At 36.6% G+C, this 24,654-nt stretch overlaps 1 protein-coding gene across 5 annotated transcripts in view; it reads right to left on the reverse strand.

Annotated features, from left to right (window-relative positions):
- Window positions 1-24,654, reverse strand: part of shi (dynamin-1 shibire) — a 726,486-nt gene that overhangs the window by 432,181 nt on the left and 269,651 nt on the right. The gene's annotated exons all lie outside the window — the stretch shown is intronic.

Genomic DNA, 24,654 nt, shown 5'->3' on the forward strand with positions numbered 1-24,654 from the left:
CAGACTATTGGTAATGGAAATATGACTTGAAATCTAGAATATCAATTATAGTTCCTACAATTCCCCAAAGCAAATTATACAGTATATTATACGTAACATATATTGGGTTTTCTTTATACATTTTTAAAAAATGAAAATCAATTTTACGTGGGCATGCCTAGTTTTTGTAATAAGCAACTTGGTAAGGTCTGTACCCTGTTTTACTATCTCTTTCTTAGACATAACACTCCAAAATTGCTCTATCTTGAAATGGTGTCTAGGATTCTAGATCACGAAAACTTTGCCTGAATGAGAAAAGGAGTGAGCAGTATAAGAAAAAACATCAACAATCCAAAATCTGCTCAATAATGTTTGAAACATTACCTTTTGAAATTATGGAAAAATGTTGAATATTAAAGTAACAAAATTTAAAAACTTCCATATTAAGGAATAAGGCTGAATGGTGGAAAACTAATAATAAAGTAAAATTTATACAAAATAAATTTAATCTAAATAAAATATCAATCATTCAAAGTTATTCCAATTCAGTGCTGGATGATTTGTTTTCTACACTGCAACCAATAAATATATAAAACATTCTTTTATGCAGCTGGTATTTCACACAGGATTTATTTAAGTGGCCTTTCAGCTGACAGACCTCTACTTGTGATCTATTTAGTCTTGCTTTAGAAGCAAAATTACTCTCTCATACAAATTAAGACAAGATCCAGAATTTTTTAGACCATAAGACACACTTTTTTACCCAAGAAATACAGCTGTTTTAATACCATGGCCTTGAACAAGCTATCAAATGGTAAACAGTAGTAGTAGTGACAAGCAAAGAGGGTGGGAGAAAAAGGAATGCTTTGCTTTCTCAGCTATATTGTTGGATTTGCAGATGTGAACAGTGCTGTGATCTGTTTTGAAAAGTGACAATGTCATCTGTGGGGATGTTTGTATAGTTAGCATTTAAATTAAAAGAGAAAGAATATGCACAGAAAAAAAAAAAAAACCAACATGACAATAGGGCAGAAAAGACACTCTGGACCACCCACATGGAAAAATCGTTCAAGAAATGTGGTATCAGCAATGCACTTGATGGTACTGAAGACAGTGTGCTTTCTGAAGAACCAGAAACTGATATTGGAAGTTTAAAATTCAGACAGCATTTTCAGTGATACTGAAAATCAATATACTGAGGATTAAAAATAGTTGGTGTGATTTCATTCTACGATGTAATATTTTGTGCCTGTGTTTAAAGTGTAATGTCCATGATAACATTTTGATTGAGAAATAAATATGTATGTCTCTTTTTCTTAAAATCTCCAACCTAAAATCAAGGTGTCTTATGGTCTGAAAAATTCAGTACTGAAATATATTATATATATATTGACAGACATAGCCTTCCAGTCTGAAAGGAATATAACAATATGACTGAAAATTTGGAAAAAAGCCAGATTAAATAAAAATAAATTTACACAACTGCAGCAATAATAATAATAATATGAAAAGTAATGTTAAATAAGAAGCTCTAATTTCATCCTTCTCCAGTATTATTACTTGCATTATCCGAATAAAGAAATTGTTTCATCCTTTAGTATTATCAAGGCAATAATCCATAACACTGTTATTCAAATGTGTTGCATACTAGTATCTGTGTCTGACGAGAAGTCGCAGCAGCTTGTAGGTATGGCACGAGTAACAGATATTACATTAAGCTACAAATATTACACGTGATAGTGCGAGCTCTATAAAACAGATGCATGTTCATTATTAAACTGTTAATTATGCAGCACTTAAGAGTAAATGTTTAACTAAAGCACAATTTCACTACCACTTTGAAACTTCACAACAGCACCTCAGTTATAAGAAATAAATTGACAAGAGGGTCCACCTTTTCAATACAATATATCAAGTAAATAATATTACATCAGTCTTGGGACTGTATTTAAATGTTATAATTATTCCTGCAACATTGTCTTTGTCTTGTATACATGTTTTAGTTACCACATAATCTGTTTCATTTTATTTTGGCTGAAGATGGTCACTAAATGGCTGAAACCAGTAATATTATTTACTGCACTTCAATACGGAATAAAAATGAAATTTATAGCTTATAATTAAGCACCTCAGTTCGTATGAACCACCGCGGATGGAACAGATGTTCAATGTAAGGCCTTGAGACTTGAGATTGGTGCACATGCAGCAACCATGCTTAGGCCTACACCTCGCATGCCTTACCACACATCCAAGCATCTTCTCGTCAGACGACTGTGGTACAGTGCGTTAGAAATGAGTCTCCGCAGCAACGTCTGCTCAAGGTCAGATGTGAGCAGACTGCGCAACACAGTTAATCAAGAGATTAAAATCACAACGGTTCTGTAGTAATGTATTATACAAAGGCAGACTATTAGCAAAGCTAATAACAAAGCAACTTGAAAAGGAGTGAGCTATATCCAAGCAAAGGGCAATTTGTTTGCACTTATTATCAAAAACTTTCACCAATGTTTTACTAGGCACAGAGTTCACTATTTTTTTTATTTATACTTCCTGTAATCATGGGTGGCCTGTAATGACAAAGTATACAAATTCATACTTGTAAGTCTAGCAAAGAAGATTAGGGTGGAGTTTTAAATAAATCTGCATTGGTAAGACTTATACCAATAAATTACATGTAAATATTGATTCAAAACTGAATTCAAAATATAGCGTTCACCCAAAGGGGGAAAAATTTAATAACCGCCATACAGATGGTTCCTAAGTATTTGAACTGACCTCTTAACAGCCAAAATAGCTAAATCTAAACAAACAGATTTTTGGTACTCCTACTCTATTCCTCAATTGTTCTGGGAGTAGACTGGTAAATACAGGACTTGGCAGCACCCCAGAAAAAGAAATTCAGAAGGTGACAAATCAGGATCAGGGTGACGTGGTGCTAGAGCCTTTGTGAAATTATTTGTTCCCCAAATATATCACTTAAAATTGAATAGAGTGATTGGATGTATGAGCTGTGGCTACGTCTTGTTTTACAAATGAACCCATAATTTCCATTTCAATCAGTTCTCAATGAATGTGTGCAAGATTTCACTGAAGTAAACTTCTGAATCTACCATGCAGTTCAAAAAAATATCAGCCCAATAATTCATGAAAATGAAGTTGTGTTTCAAAAATTACATGCAGATGTTGTCACGTTGGTGATGTATTTATTGATCTTCTGAGACATATTTTTGAAAAGGCATTCATACTGTTGAAATTGGTATCATTCGGGAATTATTTCTGCCTTGTGGCTTTGCTTACATTATTTATTTGATATCATCGTCATTGAGGCTATCCTCTTATACTGCTTTAATGTTTTCTCCTGTAATTCTTAAAATTGCCTTTTGTACGATCTCTTAGCCTAACTTGTGGTGTTACATTGAGAGTGAATCTCTCCCTCTCCTCTCCTTCTTCGGCCAATCACGCCGCTTGGAGCCTTCCTTGTTGGAGGTCCATGCTTACTGTAGGTGTGGAATGTCATGAGTAATCGCTGGAGCACGATGGAGTCAAGATGTGCTTCGTTCTCACTTCTAGATTGGATTTCGATCTACCACATGTATAGAGGATAACAGTGTTCTGCATAAGGATTTAGTTCTTAAGTAAATCTCTTCTTCATTTCTATCTTGCATCTGCTTCCTGCCACATGAAGAAAAATGAGTTGAAATTCATCCACCTTCGGAATCGTTGTGGGTCTTGAATATGTTAAGTCGTCCCACTATTCTTGTTGAGTTACCTTAGTTTTCTCTAAGCTGGGTTTCCAAATTGTACTTAGTTATATATCCAAACCGTTTCGTGGAAAGAAAGTGTGTGATTAATTGAAATAATTTACAGATGAATACTATTGAGCACTTCTATCAAACTACTCTGCGTACCAATCTTTAAAAACTACATGAGATTTCATCTGGGTACCAGTGTCTTGATTCGTTTTTATTTCTTGTTAACTTTTGTTTCTCCTTATTTAATTTTTACTGAGTACTTGTAAGTTTATTCTTTTTCCCTTGATTCCTTTCTTGTTGGACCCTTGTTGTTTTGGTTCATGTTTTTGTGGTTGCCAAGGTCTCTTAGAGTGTTTACGTCACCATGGTAACTGGTCGCGTTGGTGATAATGATTATTTAATGTTGTCTGGTGGAGTTGTGATTTTTAATGATGTGTGCGGATATTGTCCTGCTTCTTGATGATTTTTCATCTAGCTATCCTTCCTTTAATGTAATTTTATTTATCTCTCTTCCTCTTTGGTGCTTATATTTTTCTGACCTTCTGTCAGTTTATGCCTGCCATTTTCTGATCCACGAGGCAAGTACTGGAGGCCGTGTGGAATCTCCGTGGTGATCATTTTTTCTGGCTAGGTGTTTTCAGAGTAATGAAAATGTTTGTATAAGTTAAAGAAATATTGTCAAAAAGAACATATTGCTGGAAGACGAGATGCATGAAACATGTTAATAACTTCACAAGAGTTTTTGGTTGTTTGGAAGTTATGCAAAAGTGTCATTTAATTTTATTTCTCTGTCTGGGCGGTACATTAAGGTCTAATCTCTAGATTTAATTTATTGTAACTTAGTGTTGGATGGTTTTTCTTTCTTGGATGTTTTCCCCTGCTAGTAATGGTTTCATTCTAATTTAATAAAATAAATATGTAAATTATGTTCACTATGAGAAATTTGTTATCTTTAATTGTAGACTAGCAATTTATTGCCGTACCAAGATTTATTTCGGTTCATGGTCTCTAGTGTCTTACTTAAGGTAAGTGTAAAGGACTTTAACTTGTTATTTTGGTTCTTGGTCTTTATATTTTCTTGTCTGTTTGACTTCTACTGCTGAGAGTCAGTAAGGCGGTAGAATGTTCAGATGTCCGGAGTCAGGTATTTTGACTGTTTATGTAACCAGTTAAATGAAACCAAGATTCATTGGTAAAAAAAAAAAAAATGTTCTGTCTAACACTCCCTTTCCATGATTAACAAAGCACTGAAACCACTTGCAATAAAAAAAACCTCTTTTCTGTGTCTGCCAACTTCAACTACTGAATGACAGAAATTTATAGAGAAAAAGATTTAGGTTCTTTCTACTGGCTCTATGTCCTGGGAAGACAGATATGCCTGTCTGTTGTGCCAATTTGCACAAGGATTTAGACAGACTTTTACAGGGCCTCTCAGAAACATCCAAAATGTCTTTCATTAAAACTGGTTGACATCTGCTCTTTGAAACAATGAATATGGTACTGCAGCTACAAAATTTGCTTATTAAATCTCACACAGTGTCATGATGCAGTAGAACTGAGTAAGGAAACCGCTAAATCATCTTTTCACAGCGTTCATGTATTTGTCACCTTCCCAGAAAATCCATTCCACTAAAAACATTTGCTTCCCTCTAGTGAATATTTTAAGTCTTGCACACTACCGACCACCCCCCATGACCTTCACTTTAACAGCACAGCATCCAGCTCGGCTGAAGCGGTGCCAACATACACAGTATCATCAATAGCGAAGGACACTGAAGACTTATTTCTAATGCACCGTACTAGATGTATTCACAATTCTTCAGTATTATTAAAAATTACAGCCACCACGCTATCCAGCTTAATATTAAATGTGTCAAGACAATCACACTTTAAGGTTAATATTTGGTAGAATTTATTCAATTTCTACATTTCTGTGACTTCAAACTGGTGAGTTTTCTATGTGTTACACTAAGATATTAGATCCGAAAATGTGGAAATTCAGTGAGGTGCAACTACACTGCAAGCACTAAGAGAATACAAATACTTGGTCAGGAAGGCTAACAGTAGTCTAACATAAGTTAAAGAAACAGATAGCAAATGGCAGAATTCCAGGAAAAACTGAAAAAAAGTTCTCTTTTCTTCTCTATACTTTAATATGATTGAGGTGAAGCTGCATTCTTCCCTTGTACATCATTACTTTCCATGTTGTTTCTATTCCGCATTACAGTTTATGTTAATAACAGTTACTCATAGGCTAAAAGATTCAATTAGTGTTGATACTTTTCAGTGATATGTTTGTGAATAAAAAATTATGTAGGCTGGATAGTCAACTGTCAAACTTTCTTGTTTCTAGTACTTTCTCAGTAGGTGTCATGATCACAATTATACACGATTTCAATAGACTACCTATTTGTGTTGTATGTTTAGAAAACTACACACAATGACCAATTATAGAAAAGCTTCCTTTGGTTTATCCCAGTTATTTCAGGGTTTTGGCCAGGGTTTCAAGCCGGATACCCTTCCTAATATCATGTGAATCTTGGGATTAAAATCTAAACCCAGGACTGACCACGATTCTAACCTCAGCATTCCGGGTGGGAAGCCAGTAGCTACACCAATGAGCCAATCATGGCCCCTGCAGTGACCAATTACAGAAATATTTTAAAATATAACCCACTTTGGAAATTCAAAAATTCAATTTTTTAAAAAACATTTACAGAAAACACTCCAGAAGCCAATTTTAATATTTCATTTCAGATTTCTAAATTAGATGTGAAGTGTAAAACTGAAAGGCATAATTCTGATAACGATGGGAAAAGTATAACTAATTATTCGCTATCATTATACAAATGAAATTATATACATGAAAACAGTTTACAAAGGCTCAGAAACCCGACACTTTCCTACCACACATCAAAGGGACTGGCCGCATAAGGAGTGATATTACTAGTATTGCTCATATTTAAGAATTGTCTTTCCCCAACTAACTCTATAGTTATGCAATCTTAAGAGAAGCACTTTCTGGTAGAATAATGGTGAAGTATTCAGTTAATGTACGAACAGTATGCAGATGACACAGTACTCATTGCCGACAGTACTGAGGGACTGCAAAATCTCTTAAACAAAGGAGTGCCAACATGGCCTTGATATTAATGTAAAAAAGACTAAATATATAGTCATCAGCAAAAAAGGAAGTGCTACTCAAAGATAATGGTTGAACTGTTGAGAGGGTGACTACGTTCACCTGCTTAGGGGCTACCTTAAGTGAAGAGTAGGATGATCTTTTAGAAATCAGATACAGCACAGAACAAACTAGAAACACCTTCATTAAAATAAGGAAAATGTGCAGCTTATGTCAAGAGGTGATTAGTGAGGTGTTATGTCTACTCCACACTTCTTTACAGTGTCAAAGCTTGGACACTATCCGACCCCATGATGGAAATCCAAGCCTTCAAAATGTGGATCTATAGGCACCTGCTCAAGATTATATGGATCCAACATGTGTCCAATAGAAAAGTCCTTTGATGTATGGATTGTTAGCCTGAATACATGTTTAAAGTAAGGTAAGGAAACTGCAGTACCTAAGCCATTTAATACTAAACAAGTCCAAGTAATGCATCCTGCAGCTCTTCTTGCAAAGAAGGATTGACATAAGAAGAGGACTTGAGAGGACGACTTATTGGTTGGATTACACCCGCAGATGGTGCAGCTCGACGTCCAAGAAATTCTTCAGGGCAGTTTCTCAAGAGACATCATCATCATAATTATCATCGACATTCAGAATGGATAAGGCACCAAGAAGTACAAGAAGAAGAAATCTGATAACATGTCAGTAGATAGATTAATCTTTTTATAATCTTTTATACAGATGTCTTCTTAATTATAATCCTAAGGCCTTAACAAGGCTTAAAAGGGTTAAGGGGATCATCTGAAGTATGCATACAACAGATTTCCAGGTGGACTATGTATGCTAGATGGAAGGAGCCCTGCCAAAGGGGTATGTGCAACAGTCAAATACGCAGTCTCCTATGAGCTCCTATGAGAATGGACACTAAATGTATGCAGGTTTCTTGGAGACATCTTCATTTTCCCCACTAAGTGTTTACTTACAATCCACTCATGTAGTCAGAATAGTATTTCCAGAGAAATTCCCAGGTTTTCAAATTCCAGTGATACTACATTTAGTAACTTCATTAATTTCATGTAATGGGAAGTGTTAAAGATAAGAAGTGAAGATGACTTCATACTGCTCAGAGAAGAAACTGTAAAAATTGCACACCACCTGGAAATTTACCACAAAAATTATCTTTGCAGTCTTTCCCAGGAGATACGAATTCCTCACAGTTTCATATGAGTAATTAAAAAGTTTAAGTTGAAATTCTATAAACTACCATGGCACCAGAAATGAAACTGAAAGACCCTGCAGCAAGGGGTAGGTTTAGAAAATGGAATTTGACTAGTTCATGTAACAAATATTGGTTCCACTTACATGGATGTATATTTACAAAGATACCAATAACATTTCAAATCTCTTATCTCCCACCTTTGAGATAAACAGGAATACATGAGTGCATTGTGGTGAATGTCAGTGTTAAAATGATCTAACAGCTAGCAAAGAATCACCATCACTCTGCACAGGATATTGGGCATGGCATGAACATAAAGGATGAAAACCAGAAATTACTGCAAAGTCCAGTCAACATCCTTAGCCATTGGAAGAGGCATTTTGAGACCATCTGCAACAAATAATTTCTGCGTCCACCAATACCAATGGTCGAAGTTGTGTTTGGACCAGCTCCAGTCATCACTGTTGAAGAAGTTGCCAGACCATCAACAAAATGAAAAATGGAAAGGTGACCGGACCAGGTGACCTTCCAGCTGAAGTATAGAAGCTGCTCAAGCCTGAGGCAGCTCAGTTTCTGGCAGATCAGTTCAATAAAATCACTGATGAATATGAAGCCTCTCCCATCTGGCTTACCAGCATTACAGTTCCAATATGGAAAGGTAAAGGCAAATGACAGCAACTGCTCCAGTTAGTGAGCAGTCCGCCTGCTATGAAGGTTTTCAAACATGCCTTGGACATGCATCTTCTCGGTATTATTGGGTCACTCCGAACCAATGTGGTTTTGTGAAAAGTTACAGGAAAAGTCGACACCATATATGCTGCTTATCTCCTAATGGCACGCCACGAAGAGAAACACAAACCACACAGTATTCTTGGATGACAAAGTGCCACGTGGTCTTATTATGATGCGCATTCACATTGCACAAGGAATTTTATGTTCGATGATTCCAGCTCCTATATCGGAATGTCACCAGCCATGTCCAATGTGCTGCACGTATCTCTGCACCATTTAATATCGATGTCAGCAAGCACCAGGGATAGGATTTTTCTCTGCTTCTGTTCATCCTATGTCTGGATACCATTACTGCAGAGTTTCAGACACCACATAGTTGACTCTGGTTTATACTGATGAGTTCATGGTCTCCTGTGAATGTCGGAAAGAACTACAACAGCTAGTCCAACACTGGAAAAGTCACTTGGGTAAATATGGACAGCAACTTAATGTCAGGAAAATGGAATACTTGGAGTGTGGAGAGCAACGAAAGGATCCATTAACATCAACGGTGTTGATCTTCCTAAAATAAATCAGTTTAAATATCTGGGATCAATCATTGTTTCATATTGTGATACACTGCCAGAAAAATGGAATAGAGTAAACTGAGCCTGAATGAAGTGCCAGCAAGTTCTTTAAAACCGGAAGAACACGTTGCACTTCAAATCGAAGACATAGATCGATCATTCGTCCAGAAGCACCATATGGGGCGGAATGCAGGTCAGTCAAAAAAGGACATGAAAAACATGCTTCGATGGCCCTTGAGACTCAGTAAATTGGACTACATAAGAAACCAGGATGCCAAAGTGATATTTGGAGTGGCTCCAATTACTGGCAAAATGTGGGAGACTTGTCTGACATGGTATAGTCTCGTACTGAGCAGCAGCAGTACCTCAGTTGCAAAGCTGGCACTAGATTTGATTCCTGAGATCCACCAACCAAGGGGAGAGTCGAGGAAGAGATGGCCTCACGCACTGTGGGAGGTTATGTACTTCGTGGGCATTACTCCAGTTGATACCTAGGATCGGAAGTGACGGAAAGTGAAGTAAGTGCAGGAAAGCAGATCCTGCAATTACGCGAGATAAACGCTAAGGGGAAGAAGGAGGAGGAGTGTCAGCAGTTGGACAGACAACAAACATTCCCCTCCAAGACGCAACACACTGAAACTTGCTCGTGTCTCCTCAATAGTTTGAGAGATAACAACAGCATTACCACAAGGGAAAAAATGTTACCGGTAACTCATCTGATTCCATTATTCTATTTAAACATCAAATATTTTAATAAATTCAATATTATGCAATGGAAGAATGATATGGCACATACCTGCCATTCCAAAGTCAAAGAATTACAGACAAAACAATGTCCACTATGCTAGTCAAAATAAGAACACGTCTCTTTGTCAATTTAATTCATAACATTCCTCCCACCCTGTGAAACTGTGGGAATAATTTCAGCAAAGTAAAAATAATACCATTATGTCCTTTGTTCACTAAGTCATACTTAACACTTAGGCCTATCACAGGAACATATAACAAACAAACAAACTCCATGGCACTACAGCCCTTGAAGGGCCTTGGCCTACCAAGCGATCACTGCTCAGCCCGAAGGCCTGCAGATTACGAGGTGTCGTGTGGTCAGCACGACAAATTCTCTCAGCCGTTATTCTTCGCTTTTGAGACCGGGGCCGCTATCTCACCGTCAGATAGCTCCTCAATTCTAATCACGTAGGCTGAGTGGACCTCGAACGTGCCCTCAGGTCCAGGTAAAATCCCTGACCTGGCTGGGAATCGAACCTGGGGCCTCCAGGTGAGAGGCAGGCACACTACCCTTACACCACGGGGCCGGCACATGAACACATTCTCCCATAAAATTAAACATGGTCTCTTCTCTACAATAAGCTTGTTGCTGTTGATCTTAGGATAACTCTCTCCATGAGAAATTATTACGCAACGACTATCGTCATCCCTTTTCAGAGTTCTGAGAAGACTTTGTTTTACCACTTCAGTTGATTTTGCTTCTATCTGGTCACAGATGTCAATAGTCACCAGGTTTCAAAGATCAGATATGGTTCGTACATCATCACAAACCACTGAAATTGTCAGGTTACTCAAAACATATATCAGGATATTGGTGCTGCCTCTTGTCAGCCAGAGTCCATCTCAGTTTCGTTTCTGCAGCTACAACCCCATTCTTCAAGTGAACTATCTTTTCTGTCAGAATCCTTACATATATATAACCATTCTTATGAGGAGATTAAAAATTAAATAATTGAAGTTCAACCAATTCAATACATAAAAGAAAGAAATGTAGTAATTACATTCTTATTTAAATGGGACCGGTTTCGACCTTAGTCCAGGTCATCGTCAGCCGTAAAAACAAGTAGGCGAAATCACACAATGTTTATGAATATTGGAGAAATGGGTCAGTTTCACACTCTGTCAGGCACAAAGTCAACCCCCTGACCCATTTCTCCAATATTCATAAACACTGTGTGATTTCGCCTACTTGTTTTTACGGCTGACGATGACCTGGACTAAGGTCGAAACCGGTCCCATTTAAATAAGAATGTAATTACTACATTTCTTTCTTTTATGTATTGAATTGGTTGAACTTCAATTATTTAATTTTTAATGTTAATAATTTCAATACGGAACAATGAAATTTTTATCTTTAAATTCTTATGAGGAGCTCAATCTCTGGACAATCCTTACCCATATCATTAATCCATATCATCATTTTTAACTCTTGCTGTAAGTCTAGTGATTTTGGAACTTGAGGAATAAACTGGCAAATTTTTGGATGATCCCATAACTCAATTTCACAGGCAAATCTTCTATTATTTTGTCCTACATTGATTTTATATCTCTTGTGCCTCCACTGACATGGACAACAGTTTCTTCTGCATGAGGATCTAATCCTAATTTATCAGCTGTAATGTGGAGTAGATAGGATCTTTGCAAGCCACAATCTAAGAATGCTCTAACTCTCTTCCGTTTACCCTTGCCTTGCAATATGACCATCAACGATTGCAGAACTAATTCCCTAATAGAGACATGATTAACTAGACCAGATGTAACCTGTTTTTGTGGAGTATCTTTCTTGCTCTTCAATCCACTCTTTCCTGTTCTTCTTAGTTTAAGATGTATGATTGTAACATCCTTATTTCCAAAAAGTAAACACTGAACAGAAGACTTGCAGTTCTTAGTTAAATTTTTAGGTCTTTTACACAAGTGGCAATGTCCTTTCTCCTTCATCTTTGATCTGTATTCTTCTAAGATCATGTTCTGGTCTGAAAACACTTCTCACTTTCATGAGCTTTACTACAAAAAATACATAATATCGATGAATTATCATGAAGTGCTGCAACAGTAAGAGTAGGCTTGTCTATTTGGTCTTTGGTGTGTTTCTTCTCTGTCTTGGAAGAACCTAACCTCTTCTCATGTTTTGTTAGCAACCAAGCTAGTAAATCCCACTGGTCCAACTGTTCATTTGGACTTCGGTATACAGAAACTTCATGAGACACAGTTCCACCATTTTCGCTTCCTTCTTGTTTGATGAACTGCCTTCTTTGCCAGACTCTCAATGTCTCTTCCAGAAGGCTAGATTCAATTAACAGGAACAGCCATAGCTTGGATTGGTAGATACTAAATTTACACTACTGAGGTGGTGGCAATTATTGTTTTAATAGGAAGTATAACTAGACAACCATCCTCTACATAACGCTAATCAGATAGAAAAAGTGGAAAAATGAAGGTATCGACCAAAGAAAGACAAGTGCCACAAAGGGCGTGGAAATGAAACACTCCCTAGCCCTCAGAACCTAACAGTGCCGGGGTCGGGAAAGAACAAAAGTTGACCAAGGAAGGTCAGATAACATAGATGAAAGTGAGGAGGCTGGCACAAGTAAGTGGAAGCAATGCTAGGATTCAGCTAAAGGGCCCCGTGGTCGTCAACCCACGCTCCCAAGCTGAGAGCCTGGGGTCGCTTTTAGTATCCTCTTAAAACAGGCAGTGATATTCTACCGTCCCCACTGACAGGGGAAAGACTAATAAGGGACCAAAGATGTGACTAAGCCAATTAACAAGATGGATAATGTTAATAATGTTATTTGCTTTACGTCCCACTAACTACTTTAATGGTTTTCGGAGATGCCAAGGTGAAAGAATTTAGTCCCGCAGAAGTTCTTTGACGTGCCAGTAGGTCTTTTACACAAGTGGCAATGCCCCTTCTCCTGACACCGGTGTGTCAGCTAGAAAGAAGAGCATAATTTCATTTTTGTCTCAAGAAAGGACAGCAGAATTTCATTTTTGTCTTAAGAAAGAACAGTAGTTTTTTCTTTTCTTTTTGTCTGTAATATTTTAGTATTGTGGAAAATTAAGAAATATGGACTCTGGACTCTGCAGGAATTATTTTTATCTAACTAGAAGAATATATTAATTTGAATATGTTGGTAATAATTTTTAATATTGCAAGAGCGATTAAGTGACCATTGTATTTAAATTTTATTCATGTAATTGTGTTTTATGTGTATCATTTAAATTAATTTCAAGAAGTGTGAAGAAAAGACATTCTGGACATTTTAATGTAACTTGAAGAATTTATTGAAAATTATTTTTTTTAATTATTGTGTGAAGAAGAACTAAATGCTATTATCATTTTATATTCTATACTTCAAGGATTGTAATTTTGTAATCTAATTGAAAAACTTAAAAGGGTTTTATATTTTGAGGCATCCTATACCGCAACGTGTGGTTACGGCTGATGCAACTTGTGTCCCAATAGAAATATTCGAGAACTTGTGAAACTGCTATCTTAAACTGACCATATATGGTCATGCAATTGGATTGGTCAGAATAACAACCTTTCCAATTGGCAAAAAATGGGAATCTAGAGGAATTCTGTTTCCTATTGGTTATTTGTGATCGGGCCATTTCCGGCCTTATGCCGACTTCGCGTGCGTGATGGGATTCGTCCCCGTGTTTCCATCCAACCGTTGTCGCGAGCACTCGAGGACCAGCTCCATTGGGTCTCCAGTTCCTCACAGTAAGCGCTAAGATATAGCCTTATTTTAACTTTAATGCATTCTTGGGTTTTGGACTTTTCCCACTTAAAATAACTTCCGTAATTATGTAGAATTTTCTTTTGTGTGTCGGAGTTCACTCTAGATATCCATATTTACCTAAATGGAGTATCAGCACGACTTAGCTGTTAAGCTAGTCAGCAACATTGTTTTCAGAGGCAAACATTCTTTTCTGACTTAATGTCTTGTAACTGCACATAAATGTAACGCTCTTCTTGGATAGCATATTGTACATAACGTTAATTGATTTTTTTATTGTTTTGAGGATGCCTCCTTTCATTCTGTATTCTTTGGTTTAGTGAGTTAAGTATCAGCTTACTGTTGTTTATTAATTTTGTTTCTTTGATTTAATTTGTTAATATGATGAACCTTTTCTTCCCCATAATGGCATACCTTCCCATGGAACTCAATAGGGCTCCAACACTTTCCATAATTCTTTCTTAGTTGTCATTGTTAGGCCTGTAAGTTGTTTCCCTTGCGTATGGTTTGATTTTGCGTATTTATTAGTTAACCGTCGTGTTTCTGTGCTTAGATATGAAATCGCCGCAACATTGATATTTGACTATTTCCCTATTTATTTTATTATTATCCGAGTTTGTTTTTATCATTATCATTATTATTATTATTATTATTATTATTATTATTATTATTATTATTATTATTATTATTTCGTGTACGCGCTAATCATCTCGAAAGGGAAAGGTGCTACAAAATCTACGAACAAGAGGCTGATGTATTTGAGCAGCTTTAAATACCACCGGACCGAGCCAGGATCGAACCTGCCAAGTTGGGGTCAGAAGGTCAGCACCTCAACCGTCTGAGCCACTCAGCCCAGCAGATGTGTAATGGAAAGATTGTCCTCTTGTGTCACATTTGAAATGACTAATTTTAACAGATCCCTTGCATATACTTGTAATAAAAGACAATCTCTTCCAAAGCATTCCTGCAAAGCCTGAATGACCTTCGGACAGTTTTCTGATGTCTGAGGTAACCAAGTACAATTTCAAGATGTTCAATTCCTATCTCCATTGATTGCAGTAAGTACTGAAACTTGTTGCTATCGTACAAACTATCACCTTCATGGTTCTTCTGAAATTGTGACCAAAAACTTTACCAGTCCCTTAAATTCCCATTAAATTTCTTAATTTCAATTTTGGAAGTTTTTAAGTCCTTCTCCTATTTCCTTCACTATCCGCAATACTTTCGTGTGTACCACTTAACGAACTGTCTGGTCTATCTGGCATCAAAACATTATTCACTCGTACACGCACAACCTCAAATTCAATGTTACAGTTTTTGGTAGATTCTTACTTACATTGTCTCACAGGTATCCTACATTTCATCAGCTTATCTAATTCTATTCCTTACTGTTTAGAACAGGAATCTTGCAGATTAAAATAAGCATCTCCCAATCTTGAACAACAGACAGAACAGAACAAACAATATCTGCTATGCTAGTCAAGAATGTAGGTCTTCTGTCAATTTAATTCACAACACTCATTCCAATTGCCATGTTATTTTCATTTTAAGTATTAGACTATTTTTATTTCGTTAGGTTAGAATTGTGACACTCAGCACTAATGAGGGAAGTGTCTTGTCTGGGGAATTGCAGATCATGCTGAACATTTGCACACACATTGGGTGAGCCCAACTAGGCAGAACCGTAAAGAAGGAGAGAAAAAAAAAGTTTCCCTCATCCTAGAAGGCACAATTAAGATCCATGTTCAAATTGGCACGACAGTGGTGTATGCATGATTGGCTGCACCAGATGTCGCTTTCCTACAGTACAGTGCTCCCCGCACTCTGACACCGTCACTTGATGAGAGTCAACAGACGCGGCAAATGTTTACAGTATATTTATATACAGGAAGTGCCTCGTGTTTTGAATTACGAATGTCAACATTGGAAAAGTTATATCTCTCAGGAGGAAAAATATGGAAGATGTGTTGAAATGCCTCTCAGCATTCAAGAACACTACCTGTTTGACAGTTTGGATGGTATGTCGAGGTTTTTGTTTCCTTTGCGGATTTTGTCTCTTATAAACAGTGTATTTATTTGTTGTGCTTATCAGTACTTACAGGTATAATATGCAGTTGTATGAAAAGCAGTAACATAAATGTGGACAGCTATTCTACACTTACTATTGCCTCAAATGAGCTATCATATAACAGTAATGCAAACAACTTGTGATAATTTGATTGCTACTAAACGCTCACACAGCAATATTTGTGATACCTTACATTACATCATTAGAAAATAAACTGTTTCGTACCTGCTATATATTTTAAGGATACGACATATGAGGCAGACTACAAGGTTGACTACCACACGCCGTTCGTTAGAAAGTTATTGATAAGTTTTAAATTACAATTAAAGAAGCTACTTCATTCTTTTACTCAAGTAGACAAATGTTATATAGCATATTTTATCATTCATTGTGTATCAAAAGATAAATGATATACAAGCAGAATTTTGGATAAGCCTGCCTCAATTCAGTCAATGAATTTAATTTGAAATTTCAAGGTTCTGCTATGATCATGTTCTGCTGACATGTTCAGGTCTCAAGAATGTTCCTATACAGCAGTTTAAGTGAATTTAAGTATAAAACATAGCAAATGAAAGTGTGATATTACCTATGACTTGGTCTCTGGAGAAAAACAACCCAACTACAGGGGCATGCAGAAGTGTCTTCCAACTAATGAGTTCAAAAATGTGACAGAATACTAGCACCATTTATAACTTTGGTCAAGTATCAAATTATGTGGGAATTCAACAGAGAACAATATTCATGCTAACCAAGCATTCATAACACATGGTAAGATCAGTGTTTAATACAGAAAGCGTAAAAACAACAAGATAGCAGATGCTGTATACTATACTTCGACAAGTAAGCTGAAAAGTCATTGACATACCTTTAAAGGATCTTGCAAATTATCCATAACGTTAAAGAGCATAAACTCACAGAGAAAACAGTGTAACTCACCATCTTCTGAAGCTATGCATTATAAAATCAACTTTACAAGTCCCAATGATATTATGAACAGGAACAGAAGGATTATTATGTATTTCAACAAGTGAATGGCTCACCCGAACAACATTGTAACTGACAAAAAGAAAATTTTACAGGAGATGGGAAGAACATTTCTTGACTGTTAATACTGAAAGAATTACAAACTAATTGTTGCTAGCTATACTTTATGTTCATATAAAAGTTGTAAAGTAGTTACTCTATTCATACAACAATTACGTTTTGAAAAAATTATGCATTAAATATTTTAAAAATAGAACAATGTTGTAACTGACAAAGATATCTTTTTGTTTTTACTTAGAACATTACCAGCTGTTAATGTAATCCCCTTATTTAAGTGCCATAATTATCAGTAAATATCTTATTACGATAGGCATGTGAGAAAAAAAAAGTCACAATTACATTTTGTCACTAATAAGAAATAAAAACATGCTCAAAATTCTTCAAATAAATTTAATTTAATGAGAGCAGATCCTCATAGAATTTTCTACCTACACATATCCAATAGGTCTTTCTTCTTTGCAGCTGTAATAGGCAGAGACCCTGAATACACGTTTGGAAAACTGTGGACATTCACTGGAGGTAAATTTCTGTAACCAGTTCCTCTTGTCTTCTTCACAATACTCTAATCCACGGCTGGAGAATATTGTGACTTTTCCTTCCACGAATGGTTGTTGGGTCATCATTCATGATTTGGAGCCAAACATATTCAGTTATCTTGAATGAACCCTTACTGAAAGAATTTTCAACTATGCTCATATCTTTAAAATCTTCCTTTTCCATGACACAAACTAAAAAATGGAAGCTAGTGTTGGCTATGACTTACATCCAGTCATTAGGTTCATACACTTTTGCTGATTTTTTCTTCTTTTCCACTAAGGCAAAATCCCGGTCACAGGGCAGAAAGCTATGACCAGTGATTAGAAATTTCTGTTCAACAATAGAGAAATACTTCTGCAGTATTAAATGTTGCAAGAGAGCAATAATCTGCCAGTTAATGTTTTGACCTATACATCTATCTAACCACAGAATGAGATGCCTCGATTCTCCTATTTTCAGTAGTTGGAAAGTCTCGTTAATATACTTCAGTATTGAAGAAGAAACCTCAACAGAACCCCTTTTGGCTATGCTTTCATGCCAGAAGCATATAAAAGCAGTATTATTGCCAGTATTGTGGATAGAAAGGTTATGATGATGATAATGATGCTTGTTGTTTAGGGGGGCCTAACATCTAGGTCATCGGCCCCTATGGTACAAAATAAGACGAAATGGAATTACAATTTAAAAGTACAAAACCCATCCACAGACCTGATTTCAAAATGTGATGATGAGGAATGAATTGATGAATATGAATTTAAAACAATCAGTGGATAAGACGCGCAATGCCTCACATTTCCAGCAACAATATTGCTGACCAAGGGACTGCTTCCAAAGCCCAATCCTGAATAGATGATGCTTTTCTGATTGGGTCAATATATATGTCAACGATCCTGCATAATGGCACTTATCGCTAGTAAAGGAGAACCATGATATTTCTCAAGCTGTGGTACTAATCAAAGGTAGCGTAAACTCACGGTGTTCCAAACATTACGGTACTACTCACAAGTATTGTACGTCGTAAAGGTAACGCAGACCTATGGTGTTTCTCACACAATGGCGCCACTCATAGCCAATGCAAAACGATGAGGTTCCTCACCTAGGTGTACTAATCACGGGCGCCGGTATTCCCGTGGTGTTCCTCACATAGTGGGTACTAATCACTGGCAACGCAGACCTACGGTGTCGCTCATATAGTGGTACAACTCACAGGCAACGCCCAGACCCATGGTATTGCACACATAGGTACGACTCACGGGTACTGGAAACCCACACTGAACCCCGCTTGAGTGCTACGAATCACAAAACTATTGAGTACCTAACAGAGTGGTACTACTCGCAAGTAAAAGTGACCCATGGTATTCCGGGTGTGATGGTACTAATCAAAAGTAGTTTCATGGTTCTAATACAATCATCCCTTGGTCGCCCCTTTTAGTCACCTCTCACGACAGGCAGGGGATACCGTGGGTGTATTATTCGTCTGCCTCCCCCACCCACAGGGGGTGTGTGTTTGGTCCACGAGAGGTATTTTATTTCCCTCAAGTCCGCCGGCAAGCCGGTTAGGACCCCCCCTATCCGCCACCTGGGACACGCCACGTGGGAGTATCACCTCTCCCCCTGCTACGCTGGCGTAGCAGGTTTGTGGGAAAGGTTATAGCAGGAGTACTGTCTTTGGTAAAATATAGATGAATGATGCAATTTGGAACAGAATAAAACTTGTTCTAAGTCAACACAAAGCACTATAACATCCTTATTTTCCTACTAACAGCAGTATCACCTGCCAAAGATTTATATGCTGCCTCAGATCTGCGATGGTGAAGTTGACTTTCCTCCGCTATTTTCTGCATTTCATCATTCGATTCTGGTGTAATGAGGCAAATAAATAGATGACCGCAGTAAGCACATGGTGCGTCCCTTTGACTGCTACTACAATGCCTTGTGGTACTTGTTACATTACAGTGACTGCTTGCTTTCGTGTTTCTGCTCCTACTGTAATGTAACAAGTACCACGAGGCATTGTAGTAGCAGTCAAAGGGACGCACCATCATTCAAATATTGTAAAAAATGAAGAAATAAAATATATCAACACCTAAAGATTCTCGGATTGACATCCCTATTGACTAAGCTATATAAAAATGAACTACTTCCAATGTAAAATCTGCTCGCCAAATCAAGACTAGTTCAAGGAAATGACCAATAGTTGCATTTTACTGTCTACAACTAATAGATTACAGAAGCATGCCTCAAATCAACACATGAAGCAGAATATTTCCAACGCATTTAAGATTTTAAGCTTTAGACACTATTGAGTTTTGACGGAATTTAGACTCAAATTTTAATACAATAAGTCAACTAACAATTGTTTTTTAAAAACAAAGAACTTGAGAATTTTAGCCAAATCTCGTTACTGTGAAGATATTACTGTGTTTTAGACATCAATGTTATTAGAATCAACAAATATCCCAATTTTAGCACTGTCATTTAAATTGTTAAACTGTCCATTGTGTTTACAAATGCCTATGTTTACGTATTTTACCAGTTAGTTTTTAGAATCATAATTAAGTACAAATTAGTTATAAGCAAATTAATAATGACAGGTCTTAACCTTGAGATAAATTACAAAGGCTGAGGATGCTTGAAACCAAGCGAAACATGTCCCTTTTATTGTAGTGTTGTAGCAATGTGAACTTCTAACAACACAAAATCAATTGTATTGAGAAGGTGGAATAGAAAAATAAAAAATAAAAATGTGTACGCAAATTATAGCAAATTTCAATACGGGGGTCTAAACAAGAGATTAGTTACGTGTAATATAAATAATGTATATAAATTTTTGCGTAACCATGTGCGAATGATTTGTGTGGATGTGGTAGTTAGTGATATTCTTTCTGATATTAATTGTCAACATTGTGCTTTGATCTGGTCATGTGTTCATCACAATGATCCAGATTATTTCAGTGTTGTCTTTTATCGATTTGTTGTTTCTGACAAAGTGGTTAATGACGAGTTTATTGAAATGACTAATTTAACGACAAGATTTAAGTTTTATTTTTGGATTTAATTCAGATGAATGAGATCATTTAGTTTAAAGGCAAAGGCAAAGATTTAAAACAATTAAAGATTTTTTTTTTTGCTAGGGGCTTTACGTCGCACCGACACAGATAGGTCTTATGGCGACGACAATTAAAGATTAAATACTCAATGATCAGCAAAGTTTAAATACTTAATGAGTAAATAAAGTAGGTAATGATTAATTAATTAATTAATTAATTCAGTGATTAAATGAGCCATGGCTAATAGTTAAATAACGGAATAAAGTAATTCATGTTAATTTGATAACCCGATCGTGTGATTACTGAAATAAAAATAGAATGAACGAATATGATAACAGAATTGAACAGGAGTGTTAGAAATAATTAATTGAGCAATTAAAGCAGGACACGATTGCAAGAAATGAAAATCCACACCCTGTTTCCAGTCATTTGACCGGGTCAGGAATGGAATGAATGAAGCCCCCTTCTAGCGGCGAGGATAGGAATTGTGCCGGCTGCCGTGGCCTGTCGCACTCCTCTGGAGCAATGATTAATGAATGATTAATGAAATGAAATACGACTGGAGTGTGTTGATGGAATGAAAGATGACAGGGAAAACTGGAGTACCCGGAGAAAATCCTGTCCCATCTCCGCTTTGTCCAGCACAAATCTCACATAGAGGTGACCAGGATTTGAACCAATAGGCTATTTGCCACGTGGTTGAGTGGAATTTTGATTTTATTTTTGTCACTGAGAAAGTATGATAATGTTTTATGCCAATTACACTGTAAATGTTAGAACAAGTTAGGAAAGGCTCACAATCATGTAATCTCAATTTTTAAAGCCATTGGAGGCCTAATTTTTGGTTTGTTGTCTTTTCAGAATGTGACCTTTTGCCTACGCAGATGAAGATTAATTTAGTTTTGTTGTAAAGTCTGATCAAAGAAAAATCAACACCGTGAAAATGTCATTGTGGAAAACAGCAAGAATATTTTGTGATTTTTTTTTTTATGAGTGCTTTTGGAATAAATGTCAGAAATGTTGTTTGAATTTGTTCTTTTGCATGGCCGTCAATCTTATCCCCTTTTAAATGCCTCTAATAAAGGGTCAGCCTGTGAATGAATGTTCACCTTTGGGATCTCTTCGCTCACCGACTGAGTTAGCCAAGAAAAATGGGGGCAATATAATAATAAAATATTGCAGGTTAGTTGCAACGTTGTTCTACTCACAGCATGTGGAGGTAATTTTCCAGGTACAGGCCGCTTTCTCTTGGAGATATATGGACATCCACTATCCCAAAGACGTTTGCGAATATTATCTTTCCACAAGCTCAATTATATATATTCCTTCTTTTCCCTTTATTTAACCTTTTATCATCAGCTAATGTAAATGACACATCTAATGGACTAGCCATTTTGCATGCAGTTACTATGTTGTTCTTCTCAATGCTATTTTCAAAAAATGCCACCGATTTAAATATTTTAAGCCTAATATTGCTCGAATATGTCCACAATGGCAAGTACAATGTTGTTCCACATATCTCACTTGCACGAAATTTGTTGGTTACAACGTTGTTCGGGTGAGCCACTCAATTACAGAATTTCTATGTGAAATCAAGAATATACATTCAAACTGATTATACACTTAAGAAGTTCAATTCCTTTAACTTGAGCATTAACCAAATCATCTAAATGGGTATATAGGCTACCTGTAATAATAAATGTCATTTTTCTTGCTTTTTACGTAAAACACCCCTGTGGCTCACATGCAGTGTGTTTTGGAATGAGTTTCAACTTCAATTGCCAAACCACAGCAAAACGAATCTCCCATTAGTACAATCTAGAGTTACACATTAAAAACAGTATAATTCAGGTCTGCTTTCTTGTTATTCTTCACGCATGCTCATTTGCATTACATGCTTGGATACTGCCTACATGGGGAACATTACGTAACGATCTTTATACAAACCTCATACCCTTCCTGTAAGTAGGACATGAGAAAAGAACATACACATCACATTCATTCATTGCAAAGAAGAGTACAGCAAAATCTGACATACAAGATCAAGCATTTAAATGGCAATGATTTTTTTTATCTCCCATGGCACGTTACGATTTAAAAAGAACTCAAGAAATAAGAATTATACACAGCTGGAATTGGATAATGGAAAAGAAAGGGGGAGGACAAGGGGAAGGGACAGGTGAGATCAAATCCACAAAGGTAAAAGGAAAAAAGATGTCGTGACCAGTCTACATGGAAACTGGAAGGTGTACATGGAGGAGAAAGACAACTGAAAGAAAGAACTGGAAATTGGTATTGGAAAGAATTGGAATAAAAATTAGTAAAAACATATGAATATAATATGATGATGAATGCAGAGATTACAATGCTGAAGATACAAAAAACAGTATGGGTGAATTAAACTGCAATGGCAGTAAATATTAGAGAAGTACAGAATATGGAGAGAAAAATATACACAAACATTCACTGGAAATTACAAACAAGAAATGAATTACACCTTTAATTTTTAAGAGAGATTTTCAATGGAATCATGTTTTTATCCTATATTACCAGAGGATCAGATCAAACTGCTGTGGAATGAACTTAATTTCTGTGAATACTTTCACCCACATACAAAATGATTCAGCATTTGTTGGCATATGGTTGTACTATCACAGCAGTCCTATAATTACATCATCTATTTTCATGCCACATCTGGCAAGCTAGAAAGCTACTATAAAAATTGAATTATATTTCTTTTAGCACAAGTAATCATATGGAAGCCAACAACTGCAGGCAAATACATTCCTTTAGAGGCGCAATGGGCACTCAGTGGACGAAATGCGCTGAATCTCATTCCGTAACAACTGTCAGGAGTGGCTACTTAAAGCATCTGTTCCCGAAGTGTTACAGACTTTATGTAAAACAGGATGTCCCATGGCTGCAATCATTACATAAACAGTCACATATAACTACAAAATTGATTTTTGGTTTGTTCCCTAAAGTTACAAGCAGTCTATGTGTAAGGGCACCCAGTGCTGGGCAGCATCATCAGGACTGATTTGATCCAAAATAGAAGTAAGGTTTCAGTCAGATCAAGACAGAGTAACAATGGTTTTCTTCAGCAAAAGAAACTGGGGTGTAAAAGAGAGAAAGAGAACCTCTCTATACAACTATTCAAAAAACTATCAAACTGATCATTAAATGGATATAGTTCATCACATTATAAGGGTATGAGATGTAAAATGAACTATGTACCTGGAATATGCCTGTATGTGACCGGACTGCATAAGGGAAATTTGCAAATACAAGATCTAAAGAGAAATTGGGTACCTGGAATGTGAGAGGTCTACAAGCTCCAGAAAAGTCTTCCCAACACCATCTGAACTACAAAATTATAATATTACAGAAGCAGGGCCTAGTAAAACCCACTGGAGAAGTGGACATTTTCAAAGGGGTAGTTTTTTTTAATGCTATTTGTTCAGGGCGTCGACCCATGTGGATCTCTTACCCCTACTGGCACCATATTGTATGAACCTGCATGTAATTGGAAAGGCAGTAGTGTGGAATGTTGTGTGTGGGGAAAGGAAGATTAAGGACGTCACAAACACCCAGTCCCCAGGCCAGGGATATTAATCATTACAATTAAAAAACCCTGATCCGGCTGGGAATCGAACCCGGGACCGCCGAGTGACAGGCGGACGTGTTGCCCCCTACACTGCGGGGCCAGACAAGGGGTAGTTACTATGTCTCTTTTTCTGAGAATGCTGAAGAAAGTTGGCATGGTTTACCAATTGTGTATAGTGAAAAATGTAATTAAAACTTAGGATATCTGAATCAACTCTTACGCTCGAGAAGATGAGAAGAGTCTTTAAAATAATTTTTTTTTTTTTTTTTTTTTTTAATGCTATTTGTTCGGAGTGTCGACCTATAGAGATCTTTTGCCCCTAATAATAATAATAATAATAATAATAATAATAATAATAATAATAATAATAATAATAATAATAATAATAATACACTCTTTCAACAGATCTGGTCAACAGGAGAGATCCCAGAAGAATGGAGG

The sequence above is a fragment of the Anabrus simplex genome, chromosome 1, assembly GCF_040414725.1.
Source record: "Anabrus simplex isolate iqAnaSimp1 chromosome 1, ASM4041472v1, whole genome shotgun sequence".
In the NCBI taxonomy this organism is placed as follows: Eukaryota; Metazoa; Arthropoda; class Insecta; order Orthoptera; family Tettigoniidae; genus Anabrus; species Anabrus simplex.